Below are 8,048 nucleotides of genomic sequence, written 5' to 3' on the forward strand. Positions count from 1 at the left end.
AAAGGGGGGGGTCCCTCGCCTCCCCTGCTTTTTTAGTGTGCAGAGGATGAATTGGCCTCCCTTCCCATTCGTCCGGGATTCCCATAGAAGCATAGACTCCATAGATTTGAGTCCCTCCTCGACTTTTGGGCAAGTCACACTTTCTCTCTCTGAGGGGAAGCTCTCGCTGAACCAATCTTTTGCCAAGAAAAAGATATCACATATCTCCCCCCCCCCCCACCCAATCTCTCCAAGCTACACAACAAGTGTTCCTTTCTTTAACACTATCATTGGAAAAGCCCAAGGGCCAGCCAAGATCATGCAGGAGGATCTACACTTCTTATCATCATCATTATTATTACTATTGACACAAAGGCAGAGTATGATGCGGAAAAAAATGACCACAGAAATCATCATCATCATCATCATCATCATCATTTAATTACTTATTAATCGCCCTCCATCCACGATGCTCTAGGCGATTTACAAGATGAAACTGTAATGGATAAAAATACATACATACAAATATTAATAAAATTAACATAGATTAAAAGCTCTAGTAAAGAGCCAGGTCTTGAGTGCTAGGGTAAAAGGCCCTAACTCACGCATGGCTCTCATATGGGGCAGCAAGAAATAGTTCAAGGTTTTCCATATCTTGGCTCAGGAGCCCCCAGATGGCGTAGTGGACTAAGTGACTTGAAGGTTGGGTTGCTGACCTGAAAGCTGCCAGGTTCAAATCCCACCCGGGGAGAGTGCGGATGAGCTCCCTCTATCAGCTCCAGCTCCATGCGGGGACATGAGAGAAGCCTCCCACAAGGATGGTAAAACATCAAAAACATCCGGGCGTCCCATGGGCAACGTCCTTGCAGACGGCCAATTCTCTCACTCCAGAAGCCACGCAAGTTGCTCCTGACACGAAAAAAAAAGTCTTGAATCAAAACAAAGGCTGTAGTCAAGAAATCAATAGAAGACCAGGATTGCAAAGGGCAGCTATGAAGAAACTAGAGAAGACCCCGAAGGGTCAAGATATATCATTTAATATTAATAAAGTTAGGACTGTCCGAGCCATCATATTTCCAATTTCTATGTATGGTTGTGAAAGTTGGAAAGTGAAAAAAATCTGATAGGAAGACAATCGACTCATGTGGTGCTGGAGGAGAGTTGAACTGTTAGGTAAAAGATTTTCCCCTGACTCTAGGGGTCAGTTCTCATCTCCATTTCTAAGCCATGTGGCCAGCATGACTGCATGGAGCACTGTTACCTTCCCCCGGAGCAATACCTATTAATCTACTCACATTTGCATGTTTTTGAACTGCTAGTTTGGCAGAATCTGGGGCTAATAGCGGGAGCTCACCCTGCTCCCCGGATTTGAACCACCAACCTTTCAGTCGGCAAATTCAGCCATCAGGGGCATCTGTTAAAATGACAAATATTTGTGTCCTAAAGCAAATCAGATTTGCTCTCTCTAGAAGCCAAGATCACCATACTTTGGACATACCATGAAAAGACATGACTCAATAGAAAGACTTGGTAAGTTCAAAGGCAGTAGGAAAAGAGGAATACTGCCTTCCAGATGGATAAACTCAGTACTTACTTACTTACTTAGGCGATCCCTCGTAGTTCGAGGATGATGGTCCTCCATCTTCGCTATCTTGGGGATGGATCCGTAGGTGGCTGAAGAGACCTATTCTTGATCTGCATGTTCTCCTGCAGTGAGGACATCGGTTTTCAGGTGGAAGGCGGTCTCAGTCAGGGTTGGCTTGACGGGCCTTCCTCTTGGCACGTTTCTCCCTTAAGCCCTCCATTTGTGCCTCTTCGAACTCCGCAGCACTGCTGGTCACAGCTGACCTCCAATTAAGGGTCAAGGGCCAGGGCTTCCCAGTTCTCAGTGTCTATGCCACAGTTTTTAAGGTTGGCTTTAAGCCCACCTTTAAATCTCTTTTCCTGCCCACCAACATTCCATTTCCCATTCTTGAGTTCGGAGTAGAGTAGCTGCTTTGGGAGACAGTGATCGGGCATTCAGACAACGTGACCAGTCCAGCGGAGTTAATGGCATAGGAAAATCGCTTCAATGCTGGTGGTCTTTGCTTCCTCAAGCAGGCTGACATTTGTTCGCCTGTCTTCCCAAGAGATTTGCAGGATTTTTCTGAGGCAACGCTGATGGAAACACTCCAGGAGTTGAGTGTGATGTCTGTAGACCGTCCATGTTTCGCAGATGTAGAGCAGGGTTGGGAGGACAATGGCTTTATAAACAAGCACCTTGGTATCGCTACGGATGTCCCAATCATCAAACACTCTCTGCTTCATTCTGAAAAATGCTGCACTCGCAGAGCGCAGGCGGTGTTGTATTTCAGTGTCGATGTTGACTTTTGTGGAGAGGTGGCTGCCAAGGAAGCGGAAATGGTCAACATTTTCTAATGTTACACCATTAAGTTGTATTCCTGGCATTGCAGAGAGGGATTAGCTGATGCCTGTTGGAAGAGCACTTTGGTTTTCTCGATGTTCAGTAAGAGGCCGAGCTTCTCGTATGCTTCTGCGAAGGTGTTCAGAGTGGCCTGTAGGTCTTCTTCTGAATGTGCACAGACTACGTTGTCATCGGCATATTGGAGTTCTATAACAGATGTTGTGGTGACCTTGATTTTGGCTTTCAGTCTGCTGAGGTTAAATAGCTTGCCATCTATCCGATAGATGATTTCCACTCCAGTGGGAAGCTTCCCATCAACAAGGTGAAGTATCATAGCGATGGAGATGGAAAATAAGGTAGAGGCAATAACACATCCCTGCTTGACACCTGATTCCACCTTAAATGGGTCACTTTGGGAGCCGTTGCTGTCCAAGACTGTTGCCATCATGTCATCATGGAGGAGCTGCAGGGTGTTCACAAATTTGTCAGGGCACCCGATTTTTTGGAGGATGGTCCAGAGAGCGCTGCGATTCACTGTGTCGAATGCCTTTGCAAGGTCAATGAGGTACAGAGGTTGGTTTTGTTCCCTGCATTTTTCTTGGAGTTGTCATGCAGTGAAGATCATGTCCACTGTTCCTCTGGAAGGGCGGAAGCCATTCTGGTATAAACCCAGTGGGAAGCCATGGATCTGAATCTGCACAACCTGATTTGAGTTGTTGAGGAGAGATCTCATTCATAGGCACCTTTAAAGTTCAAGTAAAAACCCATTGTCCAACATGTTGTAGTCATGAACCACTATTGGTATAGAACCAGTTTCTTATTCTTTTCTATATTTATTAGCACAGCCTTCTCTTTATGAATAGATGCATAGTCATATTCATAGCTTTAGACTGCGATTTTTGGATGGCGCGATTTTAACTAAATGTAATGTTTCAAATGTCAATTTGTATTGTATAAATTTTTAATTTGCAATTTTTAAAGTTTATGTTTTATATTTGTCTTTAAGGCATTGAATAATTGCCATATGTAAGCTGCCTTGAGTCCCCTTCAGGATAAAGAAAAGAGGGGTATAAATAGGGTAAATAAATAATAAACAAATGTATTTCGGATGCAATGTTATATTCCCTTATCTAGGATTCTACAAGTCCTAATATCCCGAAGGCACCAGATCCTGATTGATCTTGGAAGGAAAGCGGTGTGAGCTTAAGTTAGTGCTTAGACAGCAGACCATAAATAGATACCAGGCACTGTAAGCTGTTTTTCAGAGGATGAGACTGGTAAAACCACCACTGAGTATTACTTGCCTTAAAAAAAACTCTATGAAATTCATGGAGTCACCATAAATTACTTGGCAAGTTGAAGGTACATACATACCTAGGATTATTTCATTAGAGTTCATCTCATTAGATATGGATAAGATGGTGCTATAAAACTACAGCCCTTTATTTACTTCCCTGGGAAGCAAACTAAGTGAATTCAATGTGATTTATTTGTAAGTAGGCATGTATTGGATTCCATTGTTGCATCCTACATCTCTGTTAAAATCTATTAATTAGATTGTTGTGCAACGGGCTCTGCATTTTTCTGCCTTTCACTTTAATTATAAGCTAAATAACAACCAAATAAGCAACTTGCTTTAATATTCTCGCTGTTTGGTTTCCTCAAACAGTTCTTAATTGGTATAGTGAACCTTTTAAAAAAAGCAATTCTATAAAGATTTATTTACTGTTCATTTCAATTCAGATAAGGCTCAAAATAAAAGCTGCATTTAATGAGCACATTTTTCAATTGTGAGAATCAAATGCAAAGGTCTATTTTTGTATAACATGTTGCTGGTTCTTCATATGTTTTATCCTAAAGATAAAATCAAGAAATAATAGAATAGGTGGAAGTTCTCAGAATACACTGTAGGCATACTGTCAGGTATGTTACAAAAGTGGAAAACCAAACACTAAATATTCTCCATCTGAAGAAAGTCCCCAATAAACCATCATTTTGCCTTTGTATTTTTCTGAAGCCTATCCATACAATTTCAGATTACTGCGAGATCCCCATACTTTGTAAAATGCCATGAACACAGATAGTACTATATTACTAGTAAACAAACTTACCAGATGTGGTTTGACCATTACCAATGGTGAAGGAGTCTGAGAGTTATAGTTCACTAACATATGAGAATAAATAGACTGGGAGTCACTGTCTAAGCAGGGTTGGGGATTGAATACCCATGAGTCACATGCAGCCCCCAGGCTCCACTTTTTCAGCCCTCAGATCGCCCAATGACATTTTTAAAAGGCCAGCAAAGTTTTCAGGTGGATTTATTTTTACTTGAAGACTATGCAGAAAGTCACTTCAAATATACAAAATCCCTTGTTAACCCTAACTTCCTTCTGTTGTAGTTCTTGTCACCTCTGGTTGCTGTTTTGAAAGGAACTCTGAGGAAAACAGAAGCATTTTGGCACAATATACATGGGTTTGTAGCCCAGTGTGTGGGATGTCAGGGTCCCCAGAGCCCATCACTGATCTATAGAATAGTTCAAAGCCTTATGTTAACAGATAACTCTTAAGGCATTACTGTGTTGCCTAATGGGACCAAAACCGAGGCGAATATATAGTCTTAGACCTAAATCTTTTAAGCATTTTGGGAATTCTTAACTAATTTTAAGCAAACGTGAGATTTACACTGAGGCTGACATCCTGAAAAAAACTTCAGGACCAATGCATATTTCATCTTTCTTAGGGAAATTTGATAGGTTTGTCTTGTTTTGCATGGAATTTCATGTGAAAGAAATTTGAAGAACTCTTGATGCTGCTATCCAAGCTTCTTGTTTATATCAATATGAACCAAACAATGCTGTGGACATTTCCTAGCACTCTATGAATCAGAAATGAAGGCATGCAGCTCCCCAGGTTTACCTAGGCTGCAACTTCCATCAACTTCCGTGGTTGCTTAGGCTGTTTAGGGCTCATGGGAGCTATAGTTTGTATGGTCACATGTTCCTCACATATGTTGGTAATGACGATGTGGAAAACTACCACTATTACTACAACTTAATGGTAATTGAATGAAATTACAATTCTAATAGGGGCTCCAATGGCTCAGCGGATTAAACCCACTGCTGAACTTGCTGACCAAAAGGTTGGTGGTTCGAATTTGGGAAGCAGGGAGAGCTCCTGCTGTTAGGCACAGCTTCTGCCAACCTAGCAGTTCGAAAACATGCAAATGTGAGTAAATCAATAGGTACTACTCTGGTGGGAAAGTAACAGTGCTCTATGCAGTCATGCCAGCCACACGACCTTGGAGATGTCTACAGACAATGCCAGCTCTTCGACTTAGAAATTGAGATAAGCATCACACTCCAGAGTCGGATACGGTTAGACTTAATGTCAGGAGAAAACCTTTACAATTCTAATATTTACTTGGAAGTAAGGTCTACTGAACTTTGTGCAGATGGGTCATTCCAGATGTCAGCTTTCAAGTTCCAGAACTTTCAGGCAGATGTAGTAGTAGTAGTAATGATTGCTACTAATAATAATAATTGCTCCATCCAGTAAATTTTCATGGCTAAGCAGGAATTCACTCTGGTCTCTAGTCTTTGGCCTCTTCCACACAGCTGAATAAAATCCCACATTTTCTGCTTTGAAATGAAATATATGGCAGTGTGGACTGAGATAACCCAGTTCAAAGCAGATATTGTGGGATTTTCTGCCTTGATATTCTGGGTTATATGGCTGTGTGGAAGGGCCCATTGTTTAATATCCAAACCATTTTGCTATACTTATGGAGGTGGTCATGTTTAGCTTAGAGAAGAAGAGACCAAGAGGTGATACAATAGCTATAATTACATACTTGATGTGATGCCACATAGAAGATGAAGAAATCTTGTTTTCTGCTGCTCCACAGGCTAAACACAGACCAGTGGTTTCAAATGATAAAAAAATGGATTCCATTAAAATACTAAGAACATCTTTGACAATGGAATAAAATTTCTCAGAAGGTGGTGTTTCTTTTTTTGTTGGAGGATTTTAAGCCGAGGTAAGAATGCCATTGCTCTGGGCTGCTTTATTGTACAGTTCTTAATGGCAAGAGGTTGAATTAGATGGCCCTTTTGGTAGTGTCCAACTTTTTGATTCTGTGATTTTCTTCTTCACTTGATTCCTGTCTTCTCCCTTTCTCACCTGCTCCACCAACACACCTGTTGCAGTGGTAGAGTCAGCATTTTCTCTTGTAAATGCCTGCAGGGAACTATGCCACTGGTTTCAGCCATTTAGAAGATGTGCAGTTCCGAGCTGCGTTGACGGCCGGGTCAGTTCCAACTGTGAAATCATCTTTGCTTGGTTTGAATGTAAAGTCAGACTCCCACAGCTAAAGAAAAGCTGCAGGAAGCCAAGGTTAGAAGAAAGGCATTAAAGCCATGCTCCTAATGATCATTTCATTGACTCTTCAGGCTTTGATTTTTATTTTCATATCCACCAGGTCCAGAGGCACTAAGCGCTGGAATTGCGAGAGGGAGAAAATGAAAAGAAAGAAGAAATCCAGGACAGCTATTCTTGCTTTGGAACACTCGCTTGGGGTGATTTATTAAGGACCGCTGAATCAGCCTGATTAAAATGCATAAACAGTTCTGAACAGTAAACAACCATGTCTAAGGATGAAAAAAATGGGACCCACATGCTGTGCATGGAAATTGCCCTTAACAACACAGTCTATTGTTCAACAGATAGGAAGCCAAAGGTTGCTTGTAATCAAATTTGAAGTTTCCCATCACTTCTAAAAGAGTCACTTCCTTGTGTAAATGTTTCAATTTGTTGTTGCTTCAAAAGTGTTTCCTGACTTACTCCTCAGAGAAGCCCAGATTTCTTTGACTGTCAGGTGGAAAGACAATTAGGGAGAGCGAATTGGGATTTTCTTAAAGGTGAAGCAAATGCACACTGAAGACAAAGGTTCCCACAGGAATAAAAATGAATAGCTGAGAGTATAAAGTGAGTGGAGAGTGAGGAGTACAGAGAAAATTACTCTTATAGCTTAAACATGTAAAATACGGAAACAATACACTTTGTATCTCTGTCACATTTGAATTCTTGCATTTGCTGCATCTGCCAAGAGAAACCTGGCAGGGAAATATAATAAGCTAGAAACAAGAAATCACAGAGTTAGCAGTTCTAGATGGTTGGCTGGTACAGTCCTTGGGTAATTAAATATGAATATGTACGTGCATATAAGGATTAGTTCAAGGTCTTGTAGGAATTTATTTAAACTTTTTATGGAGTTTAACTGACTTCAGGCTATTTCTAAAACTGTGATCTTAAGCATGTTGACAGAGAAGCCAACCTCACTGCACTCAGCGGATCTGACCTGCAAATAACTGTACCTGGGAGAAATGAGCACATGCTGTGTTACAGAAGGAGTCAGATTTTAAAATGCTGACACAGAAACCACCCATCTCCCAGCCTGGCTCAATTTGCCATACATTCTTCATTTTAGAAAGGTTAAATTTTAATCCTTTTGAAATGTGGAAGAGCTGAAAGGAATAACAAGGGTCAAAGCTGAAAACTCCACAAAGTGCATAACGCTATATACTTTTATTTTTAGGTTTAGGGACTCTCTTGGCTAAGAAGCCTTTGGTAGGAAAGTGTGCACTTACCATTTCTTCCTCACACATCA

Source organism: Anolis carolinensis, chromosome 5 (assembly GCF_035594765.1).
Source record: "Anolis carolinensis isolate JA03-04 chromosome 5, rAnoCar3.1.pri, whole genome shotgun sequence".
NCBI lineage: Eukaryota > Metazoa > Chordata > Lepidosauria > Squamata > Dactyloidae > Anolis > Anolis carolinensis.